This window comes from Tympanuchus pallidicinctus, unplaced genomic scaffold (assembly GCF_026119805.1).
Source record: "Tympanuchus pallidicinctus isolate F22 unplaced genomic scaffold, pur_lepc_1.0 scaffold22, whole genome shotgun sequence".
Lineage (NCBI taxonomy): Eukaryota > Metazoa > Chordata > Aves > Galliformes > Phasianidae > Tympanuchus > Tympanuchus pallidicinctus.
The window spans coordinates 13542320-13566290 of NW_026294739.1; the positions used below are offsets into that span (position 1 = coordinate 13542320).

General features: G+C 42.1%; 2 long non-coding RNA genes across 2 annotated transcripts in view; both read right to left on the reverse strand.

Moving 5' to 3' along the window:
* The window catches only part of LOC128082354 (uncharacterized), a 59165-nt gene that overhangs the window by 22560 nt on the left and 12634 nt on the right, over positions 1-23971 (reverse strand). The window lies entirely within an intron of this gene.
* On the reverse strand, positions 8488-18797 carry LOC128082355 (uncharacterized). Its single transcript, XR_008207625.1, has 3 exons — positions 18726-18797; positions 11488-11597; positions 8488-11383 (listed from the first exon to the last, which is right to left on the reverse strand). It is a non-coding gene; the product is annotated as an uncharacterized LOC128082355 (long non-coding RNA).

Below are 23971 nucleotides of genomic sequence, written 5' to 3' on the forward strand. Positions count from 1 at the left end.
TATAGATTAAACACACAGAAATGCCTCTTCTCAAAATAATCCTACCTTCTTCCCTCTCAAGATGCAGAGAGTTTCTTTTACTTTGCAAAACCACAGTTATTCCAATGAAATTTTTTCTTACATGGAAATGCAGATAATTACCAGAAAAACAAATAATTGGGATGGAGCCCAGTTGGATATCACTGAGGGAACTAAGCAAGTATGCCTTGTGGAGGAGGAGAAGAGAGTTACGCAGTTAGGAACTCTCTGTTGTCACATTCAGGCTAAGCATGACAAGCATGAGCTGCTTGTTGTCCTGCTACCAAGCCTAAACTAAGCACTCACAGTCAAGAAAAAATGACATCCAGGTTTTCTCAAGGAAGAGGTTTAAGAATATGACTCAGGAAGTTACTTGGATATACCTCTTCTCCTGCCCACATTTGTGTAAGCAAGTAAACACGCATGCTTTTTTTTTTTTTAATTCCATTTATTTTTCAGAATTCAAACCTGGACTAGGAATCATTTCTTGAACTGCATTTTTATCTGCTTGGATTAAATTTGGATTAGTCACCTCCTGAGGGAGATGAGTACTGTGGTATACTCTGTTTTCACAATGGAGTTTACCCTCATCCTCACTGGCCACAGCACGCAAATACTGCAGCAACCTACAGCTCAGAAATGAGACCCTCTCAGGTCAATCCTCACATTCTTCATTTAAGTCAACAAAACAGATGAAGGTGAAGTCATTATTCCTACATAAAGATAGTTAGTTTCTTCCATATGAGCACACATGGAATATTTTGGCCATCTGGAGCTGAGAAAGGACTGGAATCTAATTCATCTGCTGGCTGGTCCAGGCCTTTGCCCTATCTACAATTCCTTGAGAAGTAAATTCATTACCCAACATCTTATTTCCATCTTTCTCACAGGTTTCCCTATAGTTTTCTCCTTCTCACAGTGCTAAAGTATTACGGGTCAGGACTTTAAAAACATTCCCCAAATGGTTTTGTGAATATTAGAACCATTGACAGCCAGAGTTTAAGGTCAGTAAAATACAGACTCCTAAGTCTTAGCTCTGCCAGGAAGAAGAGAAGAGGGTAATAAAGAAAGCAGCAGCTACATTCAACAGGCACATTATTCTTACTCAATACTGCCAGGAAGCACTTTGGGATCCTGCAGTCACTCATAGATTCAACCATACAGGATTGAATCTTCCAGGATGAAGAAGTAGCCTGTGGTCTGCTGCCACAGTCTGCTCCAACATCTCAGAACTTCAGGTTGCTGGTATCACGCTCCTGAGCTACTGACACTACTTTATATCCAGCTCTTCCCAGCACCCAGATACAGGCAACATTGAAATAACTTGTACTCATTAGAAATTGTCAGAAAAGCCTCTAAGAAAGAGTTAAGATCAAATGCACGTGATCACTTTTCTCTGATCTCAGCCCAGCAGCTTAACTCTAGGATTCTTCAAAGGCTTAGGACCAAAGGCTTAGGACACCAAGCACAAATCAGTGGTTTTGCAGGTAATAAATAACATGAGCACGCACGAGAAGAACAGATGCTTGTCATCCTAAGGGTGGGATTGACCAAAGAGAGCTATGAATAAGCCAGAACTTCAAGATGCAACTCAGATACCCATGCCCCTGCTGGCCCATAGTGATAGATTTCTTCTCTCAATTCCAATTTGCCTCAGATACAGATTGCATCTTTTTCACTAAGGCCAAAACCCTGAGAGCCTCAGGGAAGAAGAGCCGAGGACATCCATCAGAGCAGACACTGAGAAAACACTGTGAATTATTCATAACACTCAAATAGCAAAATTAAAATTAAACTACCTTACAAGACAACGGGAGATATGCTAACACTGAAGAAATTCCAGGGCTGCCTTCATGTGCTGTACAGCAAGCCATAGCTAAAATAAAATACTTAATGGATAAAAGCATTGTCTGTTTTCTCTGTGGATGGATAGATTTCTTGTTTTGCCTACATTTAATACCAAAGCTTTACATAACTGTTGGCTTCATACCCGAGGCTATCTTCCTGAATCAAAATCTCTCCCACATTGGTAACAGAAAGATAGACTGCTTCGGGCTTTTTAACTTGTTAATTATGAACTTGCTCTTGTTTGATTCCCCTTATCCCCTTTCCCTGTGCAATACCTGCCTTGGGAAGTACATGGCTTTTGCATCAGCGTTCAAGTCAGTTTTCTGTACTTGCTCAGAAGGCTGTCAGGGCTAGTTTTCGAGGTATGGTCTCCTTTCATGGCTTCCAGCAAGCTCTGCTAGAAGACAGCCAATTCCTGAAACGTATTTCACTCACTTGTTTTTTAGGGTTCTCCACTCTGCAAGGACTGACAGTGTGGTGAAGAGAGGCACTCCAGACTGGATTTAATGCTACCATATGCTAGACAGAATGAGAACCCATACTGCAGGAGAGCAGCCGGTACATTTCCACGTTAACAGAAGCCTGATTGCAAATTACATTTAGTGTCAGCAGCTCAGTTCACTGCACACAGATGCCATGGGGGACTGTAAAGTTAGCAAGATGTGGGGGAGTATGGCTGAATTTTTTAAAAGAGCCTTGGCTGATAGGATGCCACAGACATTTGGAGCTGATGCCATGGAAGAAAGCTGCTGCTGCATTTGTTCTGCCAGAAATAAATAATAAGAGTAATGTCATGAGCTGTTAGTCAAATTACAAATTCTCGCTAGGCTGGTGATTATGTGATGATACAAACAGCAGTATCAGAACCATCAAACGCTGCTCTTACACCTTGACAGCCCACATATAAAGTGTGTCCCTTTCAAAACAGTTCAGCACAAGACAAGATGGACTCCTTGTTGGGGCATGCCCCTGGGCTGGCTGCAAAGTGCACCTTTCAGCCCTTAGAACAGATTCTGTGCAACCAAAGATGTGATGCAACTACATAACTTGGGCAGACTTTTGTCTCTGTTCATGGATCTGCTCAGAGCAGGTGGACAGTCAGGTCTGTGGCCTCTGCCCAAGGCCCATATCACAAAGATACACAGATCAGCTCACCCTGCTGGGCCTTTTGATAAGTAGGCTGAACAGTGTGGCCAAGGTCTTGTTACTGATCTGAGCTCCTGGGGCACAGGTGCAGGGCATCATAAACATGCCCAGCAACGTATTAATAGATTAGTAAAGAGGATTTCACTCTCCAGAGCTAGCAGGGCAACACCAATGCACAGATTACCTGAGCACTTTCAAATATGAAATGAAGCTACAGGCACCTAAGCACCATCTGTAAACACAGACCCCATGCTGCAGGATAAATGCTCTGCTCCACATGAAAAAAGTGAGACCTCTTCATTTCTTCTCTGCCCTACTCAAAGGAAAACGTCTCACAGTTCAGCTGCTTCGATCAGTGCTGCTAAGTGAAGCAGACAGTCTCTCAAGGCTCCGTGTCCAGCATGACATCTCTATGAGGAATTCCAACATTCCTGAAGAATAAGGAAAAGCTTTCCCCACCCCCACCATACAGCCTGCACAATTCACTATTACTGAAGGTCACTAAGTCAAACACCGCAGCTGGGTCATTTCATAGCCATTAATAATCGCTGTAGCTTGGAGAATGAAGATAAGTGATCTAAATCCTGCTCTCCAGGACACAAGCCAATCTTCACCAGAGTCACAAAGGAATTGCTCCCATACACGTTGCATAAGGGACGGCACTGTCCACCAGGTGCATGCAGGGGATCCTTTCACCCCATCACGTGTTACCAGAAACAGACAGGAGTATGCCCTGTGCCACACTTGAGTAGTTTCACAGATGAGTGACTACCAGCCAGGGCTCCAGGTTGCTCAGAGATGAAGGCATTCACATAATTTCCCAAAACTTTGTATCAGTGAGGTGGAAATAGCTCCCATGTGCTGCTTGGTACAGTTCAGGAATGAAGCACTGTGGCTCAGCAGTCCCCTGGGGCTCTGGCTTTACATTTCTGGGCAACAACTTCACTGCTAGGCAAAAGGCATTTTTCAGACTCTCCCTTAAAGCACATTCCCAGGAAACAAGCATCCAAATGAAGACAGAGAGAAGAGCCAGCTTCCCAGGAGATCTCTTAGTAAAGAGACTCCTCGCTGCAGGGGGGGAAAAACAGTGCCCCCAACAATAAACTGGTTTAAGGAGGAGCTTTGAGTTTTGTGCAGTAACTACTGAAGCACTCACCAGGGGCAGGATGGGCACTACAGGCATGCTGGCAGACTGCTCTATGTCTCGGGCACTAGATGGTTTTAATGGGGAACAAGGATACATTGCTTTGGGCCACTAAACACCAAGCTTCCCCAAGGAAGGCCTTTTTCCCCACTCACAAAGTACATTAGTCACTTGTCTAGGGATGATCAAGGACCAGGACAAAGCTCCCAGGCAAGACCTTAACACCACAGTGCTCAAGCAGCGAGACAGAGCACATACATCTTCTGTGAATCCTAGACTCTCATGCAAAGTCCCAGAACAAGACACAGAAACAAACACTGTGGGAAGAAGGTATCCAAATGCCCCAGGTTGTTTGAACAGTCAGCTAGAAGCTTCACGTGGAAGAAAATGCACAGGTAGTGGCTGGGTTGGGCAGTAGCGTGCCACAGAAATGGTGGCCTTTTGAGTGCCCACACGGCTCAGCAAATTAAATTGCACAGTAGATATGAAAGTGACACCTGGTTCCCATCTGGAGCTAAATGTCCTCACTAACATTGTTTTGTGCTTCCAGGCATCCATGCTTCATCCTATGAAATCAAAGAAGCCCTCTGTTTTAATACAGCTTTTGGTTTCAATTTTCCACTTTTTTTGTGCGTGTTAAATAAAGTGGTAGAGATTGGGTTTTCTCAGATTTCCTTATGAGGCAGTTGACTCCTTTTTAACATGGATGGTTTTGTTCTTACAGCACCCCATTTTTTTTTTTTGTGCTGAGCAAGCTAAGAACTAGAATGATGCCAACAGCACATAGGTGCAATACCAAGTTTAGGGGTCAGCTCTTTCACTCAGTCACACCACAAAGCTCAGACATAATCACAGCTTTCAGAACTCCAGTGAGATATCCAGAAGAGATATCACCTTGAAGAATGCTAGCATTTCCAAGAGCAAGCCCCTGTCCTGAATTCCCTGGAGATCTCCCTTGGTGTATCTTATCAGTGACTAAAGAAACTAAGAAGCCTCCAAAAATGGAAGTTCTCCTAGTGATGGCATCCATAGTTATTTCCTGCAGGAAGCCATTCTTACTCTTCCCAGTCCCATTCATCAGCCTCACCTACATTGTCATCACTCTTTCTTGGTTTTCTCCTGCACAGGACTTTGCTAAAAAAGGAAAAAAAAAAAAAAAAAAAAAAAACCAAAAAAACGGACTTCAGATACTTTTGTAGGTTTGATCTGAATACCCAAACCAGACAAAAGTGCCAAAGACCTTGGAGACTCATCTGTTCCTACCGATACTGACAGTACAATCCTTATTTCTGTAAGAGGAGGAGCCTGCAGAAGGGCTCTCCCTAGATCCCTGGAGTTAGAGAAGATGTGTTTATTATAAGGGATTGTTGTGTTTGTTTTTTGCTTTTGTGACATCTACTAGAAAAATGAGAACTGAGCAGTCTACGTTCAGTTTTTCTAACAAGATGTTAAGATATAAATTTTCTACACTTTGGAACAAGGCTCTGAAATCTAACTCTAGTGCTGTGGTTGCGAGTACCTGCCAGGTCTTAGCCACATCCATCTGACTGACACATCCTTGGCCCCACAATAACCCCACTTCAGTTGGCAGAAACAGCACCAAAGGTAGACCTGCTCAGCCTCACACATATTCCCATCTAAGTAGGGGAAGTCTCTGGAGGATCTGTTGGAAGATTGTTTTATTAGTAGTATTTTATTTGAGAGAGATAAGAGATTTGTAATTGGACAATACACAGCTTCCCATACATATTTTACACAAGGCATCACCTTAACACCAGGGGACCACGTGAAATCCTTTCATCCTCTAAAGCTCAAGATGTTGCTCTATAGCATGGAACTTGAAGAGAATAATTAAGCTTGTTTTTGCTATTAGCAAACAATTCCCAATCTGTTTTTCCAAAACCACTGAACCAGTGGTTCAGCAGTCACCTCACAAACACATGCTTTCCAAGGTGCAAGCAGTCTAGTCATGCTCCATCTCCAAGACATCTTATATCTCCAGGGAAAGTCACATCATCCTAATAAAAGCCACCTCCATGAGGACTAAGCTCATCTGGTGATGGAGCAGGACGTTCCTCCTGGGACAGTCTCTGGCCATACACCAAGACAACAGAGGTATGCTGTCCTTCAATGCCCTCTGCATACACTGAGAGCTCTAGACATAACCGCAGCTAGCCAGAAATTCAATGGACAGCTAAAGGTTAATCTGCACTCGTTTGATTGTAAAGCACCTGAGATATGACGACAACACATTGGCACGCTGAAATAGCAACGTATTATTAAGTACCTTCCGTCCCCAAAGGCTAAGACACTTTTAAAAAAATAATAAAGCTAATGCACATAATAGCCTGTGTCTTGTTATTTAAGAAATCTCTTCCCGGCATCGGACGTCGACAGTACGTGTAAATGCACTTTCTCCAATAACTGTGCCCAAGGAGCAGCTTGACGGACTGCCAGACAGCACAATGACTGTTCTACCTTAGCAGCGTACAGAAGATGACATGTTCCCTTTAGAACTAATTGCTTCATTCAAAAGGAAAAAAAAAAAAAAAATTACACACAACCTTTTACAAAATCCTAGCCTGGTCTCTTTGCTTGATGAGTAATTTCAGACTCCACATTGAAGCTTTTGTTTGTTGTTAAAAGACAGGGACAGAAAAGTGTTTTGTTAAGTCAATTTAATTTTCATACTTAGTGAAAAAGAGTTCAGAAGGGTATTTTTCATTTTATTATTTGAATGTTTGCATTACACATTTTGCTGGGCCTTCCCTTACGTGACTCAAGGCTGACAAGTTCAGGCTGTCAAACACAACCCTTTGCATCAGATAAATCACCCTACACCAAGATCCCGTTACAACTACTGACACAGGCCAAGCTGTGCATCTGAAAGTCAGAAAATATTCTCAACTTTGTTATTACTCTTACTGCGCATTCTCACATGCATAATATGAAAATACTTCGAGAAACACTTCCAAAATTCACAGCATTCTTAGCATCAGACTGCTTCCCACCTCCTCAAATTAAAAAGAAAAGACAGGAATTCCATTTCTTGCTCCTTCAAAAGAGCAGCAGTTGTAATGACTTCACAGACAAATCAATGCCATTTCCAAAGGTATTTTCTTTTTTTTTTTTTTTTTTTTTTTTCTCCCCTTCTTTGAAAAATTATAACAATTTCACAATGAGCCCTAGGGAATGAGCTCATGAAAATGCACAGAGCAGACAGCATGAGGAAAAGTCTTTGGTTATATATTTCAGGAGGCAGCAAACGGGTCTCTCTGCTGCTCTGTGAGAATAATTATGTATGCATTTGCTGTATCCCATAATCATCATCATCATGGAGATGACATTTCATAGCAGAGCTGGGAATCTGCCATTCCCAAAATTATTTTTTGTTTGGAAGGAGAAATTATTCTAAATAATGTCTGGGGAGGATAGATATAGGAGAGCATAAATTTGAGAGTCAGACTTTACAGCCATAATCCTATCAACTAGCTTTCTAAATAATTTTATTCTATCATTAACTCAACTCCACATTTGCAAAACAGTAATGCATCTGTCTATGACAGAGTCCAAGGCCACTGATAATTTCTTTGAGATATTATGATCCGGTGCATTAATGTGGACTACTCAGATCATGCCTGCACGGAGCAATTCCTATGGACTTCATAAAGCCCTGGCCAGATTTGCAGGGGCAGGGCTACGCTCTTTATTATTTTATCCTGGCAAAAGTGCTCCAATGGAGCAAGTCATTGCATGGCCATAGAATAACATATAGGAAGGAGAGGGAGTAACAAGAAGAGCTGAGTTTAATTGTACATTTGCTTAACTCAGACAGCCCAGAATCATCTCCTAACTGATGAAGAAAAACTTAAGAAGGAGCAGCTCAAGGCACTGAGAATTCAGTGAATCGTCCCTCCCCAAGGACCCTTTCTACCTCACCAGGTCATAGCTAGTATTCTCAGAGATACACCAAGGCCGTGTCATCAAGACCCAAATCAAGGGAAGGACTTACCCAGTTTGCCCTGGCTGTACACATGCTGCTGGGTCCCTGCAAGCACAGAGAAGAGGCTCCCGGTACAAGAAAGCTGGCCAGATCCACATGCATTGCCCATGACTATTCTCCATCACCCTGGCCTGCTTCCAAAAGAAAATCAGCCTACAGGTAGTTCCCCATTAGGCCTCATTAACTGATCACAGAAACAGATTTCATTGCTTTTTGGGATGATGTATATAACTATACACACTGCAGTACCTCCTCTGATAAGCTATGCTGCCACACAGTAAGTCGTAACATCTAACCATTAGACAGTAGGTGAATTATTTCACTTATTCCAGTGGCTCTGTAATACGGAGAGCGAGTGTATGCCTGACTGCATGCCTGACCACAGATTAGATCATTGCTTCTGGAAGAACTGCATTATGTTAGGCATCAAGGCCTCATTAATAGTCACAGTGGGCAAACATCAGAGAACTCCTTTGCACAATATTCCTGCAGGACTTTGGCTTTCTGATCTTAAACCAGCTTTCCACATGCAGGAGTTTCGTTCAGGCTGAGTAGGCTGATGAACCAGCTTGGACCAAACTGGGCTTGATCAAGTGCAATTGTAGTTTGAAAGGGGTTACTTAAAAGTATTCCTAAATTCTGATGCTGGGAACAAGTATTGGCAAAAACATAGTCTTAATGCACTGAAGGCTCAATCACTGAATTAGCTATGAGCCTAACACACAAAGATCAGCAGTCTTTGATTTTATGCTACCTAAATGCATAGCAACTATTTGCAAATGCAAAGCATATTCTCCAGGTGTCCTGTACAGTACACACTGTGCAGAAAACTGCTAGCAAACTTCAAGCTAGGATAAATGGCTGGACAAGAAAGCAGCACTTATCCAACAACATGATGTCACCTATGCATATGTGGGAGAAGGAGAAAATCTTGATTTGTTCTGGCCATAGATGAGGGCACAGCTTGAAATTAATTGATCGTGGGTACATTCAAAGTAACAGCCTGATCCAGTTCCAGCAAAATCCAATAGCAAATCTTTGGTGCACAGCTACACCAAATGTGCCAGACTTTCTTCCCAATGACTTTAACTTGCACTTAGTTTTGCAGAAGTGATCAGACCCTCTCACCTTGTTCAAGGAATTTCTCATTGGGCTTTTGTTATGAGCTCTACAGGAGCTGGGGAGAAGATAGGTTGATATTTGAGAAGTTTTCTTTGTTGTAACTCTCAGCAGACAGCCAAGTTTAGATGAAACTTGTGTGAAGATTATTCTTCAGTCAAGATTCCAACCCACAATCTTTTCTTTCCACCTGTGTCATCTCCACTATCACAGCATCTTATTATTTTATAACATCACTTTCTAAGCACTGCATGAGGCAGAAAGATGTTTGCTGCCCCCTTTCAATTAATAGAGTTCTACAGAATTTTCTTAAGTGTTCTAATAGTGGTATTCTGCAGGATAACTCTTCTGACTTGCTCGCCCATTTGATTAGCACACTTTTCCCCTGCTGTTTGCTTTTTCCCACTGATGCCTTACACTCAACTTGGAAAACAAAGCTTTGACAACCTGCTTTATTCCCATTCATAATCATCTTAACTTTCTGGCTCTGGTGCACTTCAGCTGTACTCAAGACCACTGCCACACAGTTCTGTGTAAATCCAGAATTATTTGCTGACGTGGAAATGGAAATTCATTGCTTTTCTCTTGCCAATAGACTGGAATGCTGAAAATTGAAACAGTCATCCTAGGAAATGGTCAGGAGTATCCACGTTTGTCATCTTTGACAACTCCAGATCATAAATTCATAAAAAGCCAAAAGATGAGTTCTCTAAGTACCAGTGTCACAAAATTGGAATCTCAGTGTGTTTTCTTAGAGCTACTTAATAGAGAGAAGTATCTTTATTTAGCACCTGTCATCTCAAGTTCCCAAAATGCTCTCTGAAAAATTAAGTTTCCTAATAAGTTTCCTAGCCAGACATCAGGCTCCAATTTACAAGGAGTAAACTTACTTAAGGTCAACCAGCATGGGAAAGAAGAGCTGGGAAGCAGCTCCAGGAATCCAGAGGACCACACCCCTCACTAGCCACTAGACCACACAACTGTCCCCATTTTACTCGAGTCATTATTAAGTAGGATAGAAGAACTTTGTGGTTTTATTTTGTTAGCTGAACTCTTGCATTAATGTTTTACTGTCCCACTGATGTTTTGCCTAGAACATTCTGTAATCCACAAATTAATGTGAAGAACATCCAGTACAGTTTGGAGAAAAAAAATTTCAAATGGCAATAGAGTTTTGATTTCCAGCAGTTTCATAAATCAAAAAAGCTGGAAAAAGAAGGTTCCTTATTTTTATCTCACATAGACTTGTGTAATGCCAGCAAAATCACTGCCCTTCCCAAAACCAAGCAGAAACCCTATTGTTGCGGCAAACCCCATCTGGTCACTTGGAGAATTTAAAACCTCACATCATTCAAGTAGTCTGTTTCACATAGAGAGGGAATCTGGCTCCAAATACACAACCAGGACCAAAAATAAGCATCCTCTACCTATGCATAGTATCTGACAATTTTGACTCCCATTTTTATTCATCACTTTGTGTTATCTATGTTCTTGCCTTTGAATTCTGGGATATAAAGGTTTCTCGAGAGTAGAGAAGGGCTTACAGGATCTTTTTTTTCTTTAAATCTCTTTGTGAAAAGATTATTCTAAGTGGAAGCAAATCTTCTCTCTTTATAGACTGGTCCATATTTCATTCAATGCAGCATGGTGCAAGCCTAATATGACTCAGTCCATACTCAAAGTCTTTAAATACAGTCACAGGAAACTTGCCAAAGATAATAAGGCTTAGATCAGGCTTAGGCCTTGCTAGATAACAGTGCCAAAGCAGTTAGTGAGGACATGTCTGATCACAGAGATATTTCTGATCAAGAAAAGCCACCATTGTCATCAATCAAAATCCAACACAACAGTCTTCCTCAAACTCAGTATGGAGCTAAGCAGAGCGTAGTCCCCAATCCAACTCAAATTACTGAACATCTGTTTAAGGCAAACGAATTAGTAAACATCTCCCATGTGCCAGACAGCATCAGATGTCTCAAACTGCCCGAAGCCGCAATCCCTGCAGACGGGACGGATCCCACTGGAGCTCTCCCAGTGCTGAAGGCAGCAGCGCGCGGTGCTTCGGGCTGAAGCACAGCACGGGTAGACGTGAGGTCCGAGTGAAGCTGCAGGGAAAGAAATGCAACTACAGGGCTGAAACAAGAGCAAGTCTGTAAGATCAAGTGACAAAGAAAGAAGGGGAAATAGCAACAGAGTACATCTGTATTACCAGTGGGAACTGGGTGGAGGAGAACAGGAGCGTGCTGCAAGTCAGGGTGAGTTGCTCTGTGCATTCTTCCTATGCAGTAAGACTGTTCTCTCTTTACTTCTTCCTCCAACCTCAGAAACTGCATAAGAAGTTTCACGATGGTAACGGTTTAGGAGAAACAAAGCCAAGTTCCTCCAGTCATTAAAGTTACTGTACTACTTTACACCACAACAGAACTGTTAGCCTCAGTGCCCTCAGCCAACTTGCAGTTCACCTCACCAATAACTGCAGTAACAACCAGGGAGGCATATCCTAACATGTAAACATTGTTTAGTCTAATTGCATTCAGATGTAGACATTTGTGCCTGGACATCAAGCACACTGCACATAGTTCAAGCATACCTAGAGTGGAGGAAACTAAAAAGGTAAAATACAGATCAGAAGGCTAAGGAGAAGTTTTAATGCTCCTCAGGTAAGTATGAACACAGCATAGCCTTTACGGCCTCAGCCAGAAAACAGAGGTGTGGCAGACTGACTCTCCTCTTTGGTACACCTGGAATGATAACCCTAAACCCTGATATCTGGTTCTATGAGACAGTAACTTTCTTAGCACAAGCAAGATGAATTTACTTGCTTACAACTTCTAAATCCTTTACGGCCACCCTCAGACTGACGCAGAAATAATTGCCCTGACCTTCAACTCTTAAACCCTCTGCCCTGGTTGGTGTTCTCACAAGTGGTATTGTCTGTCTTGGGCCACTTCTGGGAGCCAGCAGCTGATGCATACTCAGTGCTGTGCTGCAACAACTTTGGATTTACCACACTATGCCACACCAGCATAGTGTTGGTAAATGCAGCAGCAGTTAATACTGGATTTGTACTACATATAGGACTAAAATACCAGAGTATCAGATATTTATGTTTTCTCTATTATTTAACAGTTAAGAAAGGAAAAGGTCTGTGGAAAGATGCAAGAGCAGTTTTGGGCCCGGATCAGGATAGCCACTGGAAGATGATCAAGAGCGTGTAAACCAATTGCAAACAGATTACACCTGTAATCACTTCTCCAAATGGGAAATCTCATAATAGAAGTAATTTTAATTGATCAAGCACACTGTAGACATCCCCACATCATCTATGAAAACACACTCAGTAGAAACAAAAATATGACCAGTTTCACCTCTGGTTATTATGAGATCTCAGAGCATTTGCAGCTACCCAGATTATTATGTACATTGTGCTTGGAGGCTGCACCTGACTTCTTAACCACCTTTTAATTAAAACCTGTCTAATATAATCAATGCTGTCATGCGAGTGAAAGTTTACGAGTGCTTCTCCATCAAGTGAGAAGCTATGAATGAGTACTGCAGGAGTAACAAAACTCATCCCTTTCTTCAAGGGTTTACAATCTCGACAGGCAAGGGAGCCAGACAAAAAGACAGATTGGCAGAACAAGGTAGACTGGAGAAAAAGTTGTAAAGCAACAAAGTAGTGATACTGCATGCTTCCAGCTTAAAATAAAATCTCTGGGGCTAAGCAATAAAGGACTATAAGAACATACCCAGAGGAATCAGCATCACAGAGAACATTACTGCTGGGTACAACTGCAATCCATCTAGGTGGCAGACGAGATCTGGCACAAAGATAGAACCCAGTGCCAGGGAAGTCTGTGCCAATGACTTTTTAAGGACGCAACACATTATTGAGATGAGCAAAGACTGCTTTGCTTATGAGAGTGGCAAAAGGCAGCCAGCCTTGGTCACGCACGTTGAAAGTGCCCAAATACTTTAAACAGCGGGGAGGTGCAGTATGAGTCTTTCAGCTCCTCTATCAGTGCTTAAGCACACAGTCCTTTCAAACATACAGCTGCTGGAACCAGTGCAAAAGAAGTTCCAGCAGATATACAGATTTCCATAGGCTAATCGCACTGTTGAAACAGGTGGACACTGCTGTTCTACAAGTGGTAAATGAGGTAAAAAAGTTTTGGCTCAGAAAGTAGAACCACTACACTAGACATCCTTCAGACACTTAGGTAGACTCTGATCAAAAGAACCTGACATTCAAACAAAATAAAGACAAGGTCACAAGCATATTTCTTGGCTTGACTGGGTTGTCTGTAGTCTACTCAAAAATCCAGATAGAAACTCCTGAGCTCCAGCCTTGCCATCTGCCAAAACACCCTACCTTCTCCTTAGCCAGTATTTCCTTCTCTTAAAGCAAGCCATGAAGATGACATTTCAAACTACATAGCAGCACTCACACTGAGAAAGAAAACATCTAAAAGAGGTCAGCAATTGTGTTTCTCCATCCACGGTTGACTGACTCATTTCCTAGATTTTTCCAAAACTCTATTTGTAAGTCAAACCTCCAGAAGTGCTGAGAATAACAGAGTACATCCTTCTACACACCAACATGGTTCTTTTACCCAAAGGACAAGATCTGTCTGCAACACAGTGATGGAAAGCTACTTCTGTAGAAGCTCAAAATTGTTATTCTTCCTCCTCATCAGTAGCAATCAGTAAGGTCACTGCAGCACAAGCTCCCACTGAATGTCTAAAGCCATTCAATTAATCTTAGTTTGCTGAGAACTCAGAGAATTTAAGTAAGGTCAAAGAGTTAAAAGATCAGACTTCACATTTCCACTGACATGATGCTTCCTGAAAAGCTGACACAGGCATATAAATTGCTCCAGTGAGAAGGAAATAAAGCTTTCTGCAGACAACAGCCTAACCATACATACATTTACTTTAAGCAGGTAGCAAAACATTTGGGCAATGCATCTCTGCCTTCCACCTCCTTTAGTTACAGTAGCCTGAAGTCTTTCTGCAGGAGAAAGACTTCTTCTTTCACAAATAATTTGCAGTGTAGTTACTATAGGATTACACAGACATACTCATCTATTCCCTCTGGTGAAAACTGGCCAACCACAGATGCACTGCTCTAACCCCAGGGACAACGTTAGCTCAAAATGCCATCTCAGTCTCTGTTTTATCTGCTAGGTGTTAGACCTCCTGAATAGATAGGAGCTCTTCTCACATAAAAAAAAAAAAAAAAAAAAAAAAAAAGACAGCAGGAATGGGAAGGGGGGTGGAGCCAAATAAATAGCTTCAAGTCCATGGAAACAGCTATGCAAAATGAGCCTGGACATCCCACAATTGCTGCACAACTGAATTTTGTTCAGGCACATTAAAGACACTGAGAAAGAGCTACAGGATTCATGGATTCTGCCCAAATACAGACTGCCAAGAGGTCATGAAAGTGATCTGAATCAGAAACACAAATCCAGGTGCTCCCACAGATGATCACAACTACTTCCTTGTTGTAAGCAGTACTCATGTATGACTCCACTACACACACATACTTGAACACATGCTTGAACAAGCTTGTGCTCAAACTAAGCTCACAGCTAGTACCCCAGTACTATGGAGAATACCTGGGATTAGCACTGAATATACCACCTTTTGTGGTTGGCAGTATAATAAAAAGACAGCACTGGAACAGCCCAGCCAAGCATGCCTGCCAGCCAGAGCTAGAGGTTCTGGGATCTGCAGTCCCCACTCAGGTCAAACCTCAGAGCATAAGAACTGAACAAGACAGCATTCAGCCTGACAAATTACCAAGCTTTAGCTAAAAGGATCTCAGCCTTCTAACAACTTAGCTTTCATTATCACGTCTCGACTGTCTCCATCATTTGCTAATGTAGAACAGATTAGAGGGTCTATCTATATATTATGAGATTCTCCCTGCTGGTATGGAAATGCATTTCAGCAATTATTATAAGTGGCAGCCAAAGAAACCCAGCCTTTCTGATCAACTTACAATTGCATCCTTGTAAACAAGGAGACAGATGTTGGCCTGATCACCAGCAATGGGAAAACAGCTTCTAAATGCCATGTTGAACACAAAGCTGTGCTTGTATCACCCCTGCAGTTGCATATGTAGCAGGGGATTCCTGGCAGCTTCCCTAACAGGGAGGGCAAGCCAGGGCAAGGAAGAAAAGTGGCAGGAGCATGCTTTTTAGCAGCAGCATTAAGCCAGAGTAGCCTACAGGCAGCTCTAAGATGAGCTAGGGTGGGGAAGTAAGGAACTGTGATTCATAGTGAATCCTTGTTCTAAGTTCTGCTTTCTCTATCCTTAGCTGTGCTGGGGAGCCAACTTAAGGAGAAACCTGTCCTTTTTGTGGGGATGAAAGAGGAAGGCATCTGAAACAGCTGTCTCTGACTGATGAGTGGCAGGGAGAGCCATTACCCTTTCAAAATAAGCACACAGGGCATGTTTATAGCATTAAAGTCTACAAAAATCTCCTCCCCTTTATCAACATCAAGAAATGGTGCAAGGTGATGGTAGGTGAAATGACTGGGAAAACAGTCCACCAGAAGTTTTTACCAGGGAAAACTCTTGAGCATGCAAGACTTTGGATGCAGTCAGTGCTCTCAACAGACCAATCAGAATGAATTTTTGCATCAAGGATTTAAGCCTTTTGCCAGGAGATGCTGGCATCCACAATGTCTTGATTTGCACGAGTTCCTTCATGCAAGTACAAAGCACCATGAGCTGCATCCCCAATATATCTATCCATCTGCTGAGACAGCTGCATTTCCTTACTGTCCACCATTATTAGCCAGGCACTGTTCCCCCACTTCCCAGCACAAAGCTTAGTAGCAAACAAGGGCAGCTTTATTCATAGAAAATTGCAAAAATGCAATATCATTTTGAAAAGAGGGTAATGATTCATTCACTTAAATGCTAAGTGCCAGGTAATCTTGGCAGTCATTGTCAGCAGCATCGCACGCCAACAGCTGTCCAATAAGTAAATATTTACCTTTCATTTCACCTCCCTGTCCCATCCACTAAATCCCACTCACGGGTTGGTATTGGTGGTCAGTGACATAGCATAGGAAGCTATCTTAGGGAATGGCTCTCTACAGAACCTTATAAAGTGCTTCCTGATTTGTCATGAGAATTCACCCTGATCCAGGCTACAGGCAATAATGTCAGCAAAGGGATTCACTGGACCTAACTTCTATTTCAGTAAGAATTTCTGTTCTGGTCAGCTTTTGTTGAAGGCCACCGCCAAGTGCAAACCTTTGAAAGGGAAAGAGTAACTGTTACAACAAGAGTTGAGCAGAGATCTTGCGATAGAGAATCCATATTCTCTAGAAAGTAAAAGCCTCTCTCCAACTTTGTAATTTAGCTACAGTGACTCCAAAGCCACCATCAAAAAATCTGAGGATCTGATCTGTATTTCCCCATCTTCTAGAGTTTGTCTTCATAGTGTTGTATATCAAAACATTCTGCAGAAGAAGCATTCTGTCCTCATCCTTCTTGCTGTTCAACAATACACGAGCAGGGCTGTTACACCTCCTGTACCATCAGACTGAAGATAACTCTGAGCTATGCCCTCTCATGGAGGGTCACAGACTGAATATGACTGCTTGCCAATGGACCCTCCTCTCCAAACCACTCAAACAGATGACATTGACACAGGCTCAGCCCTGGTACCTTCTGAATAAAGTCTCCAAGATGAGAAAGCACTTCCCTTATGCCAGTGTTGTGTTATGCCAGCATAAAAGCAGCAGCTGTCCACAGGTGCTCTTTGTGGTGTTTCAAGGAAGTAATACCTTACAAATGCAAGGCTGCAATTCAAGCATGAGACGTATTTCAAAGAATGATTTTAACACCCATTTAGCAAGAAAGACCTCTTCTGGCAGCTTGCTTATGCTGGATGCACAAGTGTGTCAGATCCACCCACTACAGACTAAAATCTCTGAAGTGCAGCTTCTGTCACCTCCAGGCATGACCAGAAGGCTCCTACATGAGAGACCCTGCCCTCCTGCTCCCTGCCACAGCATAACCAAGGGACACTTGCAAGATTTCAGCAATATCCTGTGTAGCAGAAAAAGAGGTCCAGAACCTCTGTGCCTTCTACACCATCCAGGCTTCACAAAAATCCTCCTCCTGTTCCATGTGTGTGGTTTGGGTTTTTAGATTATTATTTTAATAGCTTACCTCATTTCATACCTGCCTCTTCAGCCTGAGGGCTGAGACCAAGTTGGCAAAAGCCAAAGAAGCTCAGAAGAAAACATACCTGACAAACAGGCCTCTCCTTCTCTCACCAAACAAACCAAGCCTAATGCAATTCCCACCTCACAAGCAACACACCCAAAGGACAAAACAAATAGAAACAACCCCGCAAGCAACAAGAAACATCCCAGGTCGAAAAGAGTGTGACTTGGCTTTCCTGAGTAGAAGTATTAACCTCCTTCCAGGCCAGACACCACATGAACATGGGCTTATTATCAAGGAACTGAAAGAGGCATTGAAGACGCACCAACACCTGACAAAAAGGTCTCATAACCCAAACCATGCTTACACTTGGCTCTGTGTAGCCACTTGTCCCTAGCTCTCTTCCCAGACCCAACATTTGTACATATCTATACCAGCCTCTTGCCAGGCAGCTACCCCTTCTATGTTACAGGTGCTCTTTGTTTCAGGAAATAAGCACTGGGTTATTCAGTCTGTTGATTCATCAAATTCTGCCTGATGGTTTTGGAAACAGCAGGCTTAGCTTGGCTGCTAAGAAGTCTCACAAGAAGCAACCCATAATACTAATAAGGATGCTTGTACTCGGTTCACAAATTGAAATTTCTCACATCAACTGTTAATACAATGATTATGGAATGTCACACACCATTAGCACCAAGCTACCAGATCATTTGCTCCTGGAATTTTGTTCCAAGCTCTGTCTGAAGTTCTCCCCAAATCCTGCAAGCATGTAAGTTAACATCACAGCAAGACTACTAGCCATGCAAAATGTATGTTTTACACAGCACTTATCACATTAATAGTAAGTAAAGCATAGGACAGTCAGAAGAAAAATATCTACCTTGTGAATAATGAGCTACCAAGGTCACACACACATAATCTACTAATATTGGTATGGTGTCACACTGAGCTAGAAAACCTGCCACAGTTTCTTCTGTCCTCCTCTTATACTAGTTGGAGGATTGTTATAACGATCTAATCAATGTATTGATTAGACCCAAACCATAGCCAAATAAAACCATGGGAACCTAGCATAAAAACACAGCATCCATAAACAAAGGAAGAAATGAAATATCCCAAAGTACCTTAACACTACAGTGTGATGGAAAGCACCACAATAACAGAGGGGAGGCAAAGTTTTTGGCTATCAGAAATGAAGACAAGCCCAAACACAGCAGCCACAGATGCAGAAATGAAGGAAAAGAGCTGCTTACCTTTGGAAGGCCTCACATAGGCAGGGATCTCCAGAAAGTTACCCTCACCTCCACTGCCAACCCTTCAACGAGGTCTGGGAAGGGGTGCATCCTGGCTCCACCCATTCCAGTCATTAGGTACATTGCATGCACCTGAGCTCCCTGGGCTCACTCTGCTTTCCCACCAGGTGCTCAATCACTGTTTCAGGCCACAATTCAGCATTTCCTCTACACTACCAAGTCTGCAAAGCTACAAGAATACAGGAAAGGCTCCCTGGTAGACTCCGTGACTTTGTCCTTGCCCACAAGCCAACAGCAGCCTAAATCTGCTTCTCAGCAAGTGAGATTCAAGACTCTTTGCAGTGTTAGAAACAATCTTTTTTTGCTCTTTTATACTTCTATATATTTTTTATATTTTGCTTGTTTAAATATCTTCAGAGTTCGAGGATGTTTGGGTGTAAACTCACAGTCAAATCAAGCCTGAAGCCTCCCTCCTATGATGTAACCTGGAAAGTACGTACAGCAGAATAAGTTGTATTGCTTGGGTAGCCATACCAATAACAACAGTGAGAGTGTAATATTCTACATGAAAATAATTATCAGCAACAACAGAAAACACACACAAAAACCCAACAACAAAAAACATTAAGATATTCTCAGAAATTTATGGTTTTAATGCAGTCAAACCAGAATGGATTTAAATCCTACTGCAGCGCTTGGAAAACTGCTCTTAGAGCAGGGTGATGGGTAAGTTCCTGAAGAGGTACCTCTATAGGTAATGCAACAGACAGGGCCTTCCTACCTTTTGAGCAAAGATAAGTTTGAGATCAACTTTATAAAACTATGCAAGAAAAGGCACCATTCTCATTACACTGCTGTTTCTTCTGTAACTGCATGACAGAAATTACCCCCTAGACAGCTGTTACAGATGTTGTACTGCATTCTAAAGGCAAAACAGCAGGGAGTCAGCTGTGATATAAACACTATGCCAGAGCACCCGGGACTAATTGCTGGCCCACAGTTTTGTTATAGACTTGAACTACTAACTTCCAAACACAGCTATTTATGTGCTAAAGTCGATTGCTTCAGAATCGCCTTCTAGAATGGATGCACGCAGCTTCTCTGAAACATGGGCTTGAAATTAGAAAGCAGGAGTCCTAGATCCTACCAGATCCTATCCCTCCCCTTAAAATTTTAGGTCAGACCATCTCAGCACTATTGTGGTTCCCAAAAGTATATCTCAAGATATAATTAAGTATACAATAAATCAGTAACAAAATAAGAAACTGAACCCAGTTCAGATGCCCTGACTTTATGGAACTCATTGTCTCCAAAGTGTACAAGAGCCTACATTTTCCAGCACTTTGTCCAATCCACATTTATGCATCTCCCAGAGGGAAAAATATTTCACAGTCTAACAAACATCAGAGTTGGGAAAAATCTACTAATATTTCCCTCTGGGGTTAATGGAGTCTAAAAACACCATGAGAATTGCTTTTAGACAAAGTAATTCAACAGACAGAATTGGACAGTGGATGTCAAATTGGACAGGGGATGGCCTCAAGTTGCACCAGGGGAGGTTCAGATTGGATATTAGGAGAAAGGTCTCCAAAAGAGCAATCAAGCACTGGAATGGGCTGCCCAGAGATGTGGTGGAATCACCACTCCTGGGAGTGTCCACTAACCATGGAGATGCAGTACTAAGGAGCATGATTTAGTAGGCAGCATTAGTGGTAGGCGGACAGTTGGACTAGATGACCTTGAAGTTCTTTTACAACCTTAATGACCCTATGATTCTAAGATTTCATCTTACATTATTTCAAGTCATCCATCCCAGCTCAGGTCTCAGACCTCAGCTCCTCACTCTTCTTGGTCTGATTTACTGTTTCTGTGCTATCCTCAAACAAACCAAAATTCGCTGAAGTCAATAGGTGAGGTTATTTACCTTAAAGTATTTTCTCTAAGGCTAAAGGTCTGCAGAGATAGCGCAGTTGAGTCTCCCACAACTTAAAGGTTTGACTGAAGTATTAGTTGTTAGAAAGCAGCCTTCTAAGCAAATATTGATCACTTTAGTAGCTGAGCATGATGTATGTAATTTTGTAATCTGTTTGGCTAGCCTAGCCTTAACCACTTCTAATGATCAGGAACAACGTGACAGCCCAGGTGCTTCAAAGCATTGCGCCAATATCCTCACCACTAGCAAGTTTCCCCAAGCATCATTCTTGATCTTCTGTTGAAACTGAAATGTACTATTTCCCATCTCACTTCCATTGTTATGGAGAACAACATCTTCCTTCTGTGCACAAGCCTATCTGTTCTGAAGCTTTTGTTGCATTTTCTTTATTTTTATTCTCATTTAATCATGAGAATTGCTTTGAGGTTGTGCTTTCAAGATCTTCAATTGCTCTCTCTGTTCTTCCTTGGCATTTCCTCATTGTCCACATTATCTCAAAGTGTACCCAGCAAATTGGGCACAGCACTCCATTTTCTTTTCCTCATGGCTGTGTAGAATGAGTGTTCTGGAACACAGGCCATATGAGGAGAGGCTGAAGGAGCTGGGAATGTTCAGCCTGGAGAAGAGGAGGCTCAGGGGAGACCTCATTGCTCTCTATAACTTCCTGAAGGGAGGTTGTAGTGAGCTGGGGGTCGGCCTCTTCTCTCGTGTCATTAGTGATAGGACCAGAGGGAATGGTTTCAAGCTACAGCAGGGGAGATTCAGGCTGAACATCAGGAAGTATTACTTTTCAGAAAGGGTGGTCAGGCACTGGAATGGATGCCCAGGGAGGTGGTGGAGTCAACGACCCTGGGGGTGTTCAAGGAAAGGCTGGATGTTGTGTTGAGGGACATGGTTTAGTGGGAGCTATTGGGAATAGGTGAACGGTTGGACTGGATGATCTTTTAGGTCTTTTCCAACCTTGGTGATTCCATGATTCTATGAAAGAATTATATCTGCCTCTCCTGACACTACCCAAGTACACGTAGAGTACTTGTAGTTCTCCATAAATTTAAGATTTGTTCATTTTTCTGCTGCTACTTAAGCAAATCCAGATACTGTCTTCTGGTCTTCAAGATGTGGAGGCAAACAAAACTCTCCAAAACTACAGCAAAGGATGTTAGCAAGTCTCAATTTAAAGGAGACTTCATTACAAATCATCATCCTTTGCTTAGGAGGGAAAAAAAAGACAACCTTTCTCCAACCTTTCATTAGCTTATCTGTACTCCCTGTGCCAGGTCTGTTTTTATGTACGCTGAAGCCTGACAATACTACTGGAAGAGAAAGAAATGAGTTATTCTCTGGAGGGGTTATTATGAATTGCATGCTTTCCTGTCTATTTCCTCTGGGCCTATTTCATGAATTAGTCCCAACAAAGCAAACAAGTCATTCAAGCCTCACCACAGGGTCACTTGCGAGCTCAGGTTTTTATTTTAGCAGGGCAGAACCTGAAAGCTCTAGGATAGTCAAACTTTCAGATTGATGCTGAAACTGCAATGCTTTCTGAAACAGTTACGTGCTTTTCCATACTAAAGAGACACTGTTGTTCTCCCATTTCTGCTGGGGTTGCTAGCAGGTGAGATCTCTCAGGATGAAGAGAAACAAAACCAGGCTCAATGCAGACATTAGGAACTCTTCAGACTTTAAACACTAGAGTAGAAGCATTGATCCTAGAGTCATTTTGAGACTGACAGGAACCTGCATCACCTCCGCATGAAAAAAAAACAACGGTTAAACTACTTCACTGCTGCCACTTCACAATGAGGCAAAACAGGTAATAAAAGCTATCAAACACAGGTAAAAATACAAAGGTCAGGTTATTAAGAAAAAATAGAAAGCGAATTGTCTGCATCATTCCTGAGGCATGTATAGCTACCTTCCTCCAATACTTCAGTTCTGCAAGCTTGTAAAGATGTGCTTTTCCCATAGGTTGTCATGCTTTTTCTTTATAGGCTTCATTGCCCTTAATAGATTTTGAACAGGAAAGGCTAGTACTTACTATTGTTATTCAGTGAAACGAGAGAACAAAGGAAAATGAACCTCATATTTTTGGGTGCAATTCCCAGACTTATGATCTAGATTCATCTAATTATACTTGGATCCAGAGAATTAGTTCCACTCGTTGTAACAAATGGAACCAATCACAAAATTTGCATGTTGTATTTAGAATTCAATCCAGCAGCCGATAGCGGGGTTTGTTGCAATTTCTGAAGAAGAAAGATTAAAAGAGAGATTGAAAGAGAAAGAAAGAAAGAAAGAAAGAAGAAACGAGTAAAGAATAGATTTGGTACAGGAGCCCTCTGCAAAGTTGAAAATTTGAGTAATTCTGCTTACCAGGCAGCCTTACAGGAGCATCATCAAGGCTTGCTAATGTCTGTACAGCATTCAGAGAGCCTTAGAGCTAAGATCTTTTAAAAGCAGAGTGAAGGTAAAATTTAAAATCAGCCAGTTAAAACAGTGGACGTTTATTTTTAACACAGAAGGTGTAATCAGCAGCTGGCACTGTTGAGGTTCTCATTCTGACTGAGAGAACTTACTGCATGCCATAGTCTAACTCAACCACCAGACACCACGCTTACAGAAGCTGGCTGAAGATCTCTGGCCTGTGCCTATTAGCTGATGGCAACTGCCTGAATCCTTCTCTTTCTAGGCAAACCCATTTTAAAGCTAACCTTAAAATCACTACCACAGAGCCAACAGCAGAAGAAAACTCTGGTTGGACTGGAGACTGCTGCTTGCACCACTCACCAATATTTCCAAGCATTTGGAAAAGTAAATGGACTGGAGGACAGGAAAAGATGGGAGGCATCAATCATCTTTTAGACACAGGATTTTAGCACTTGCTTCTTTCTGCAGCTCAGGCAGCAGCAGATGTTAACAATGCCAGAATGTTCCCTGATTGTGCTCTACCAGCCCTGTTAATTACCAGAAAAGAGTAAAAAACAAAATATTTCATCTTGCTATAGCCCTTAACCACTGGGCACAAAGAAAGGTTTATTTCTAGATTTTGAAGAGGCTGTTTGAGTGAGAGCATGGAAGCCATGAACACTAACCAACAATCTCCAAGTGAACCTCTCTTGAGTAACAATAACAATGCCACAGCCAAGCTGATGAAAATTAAAAACAATCACTGTGCCTACAAAAATACAGCAAGAAGATCGAGGGCCTTTAGCAAGCACTAATTTTAGACACCAATCACTTTTGCCTTTTGAGGAGGGAACTTTTATTTTTTAATAAATAGGATAAAGACAGATTAAGAAAGAATCACAGAATG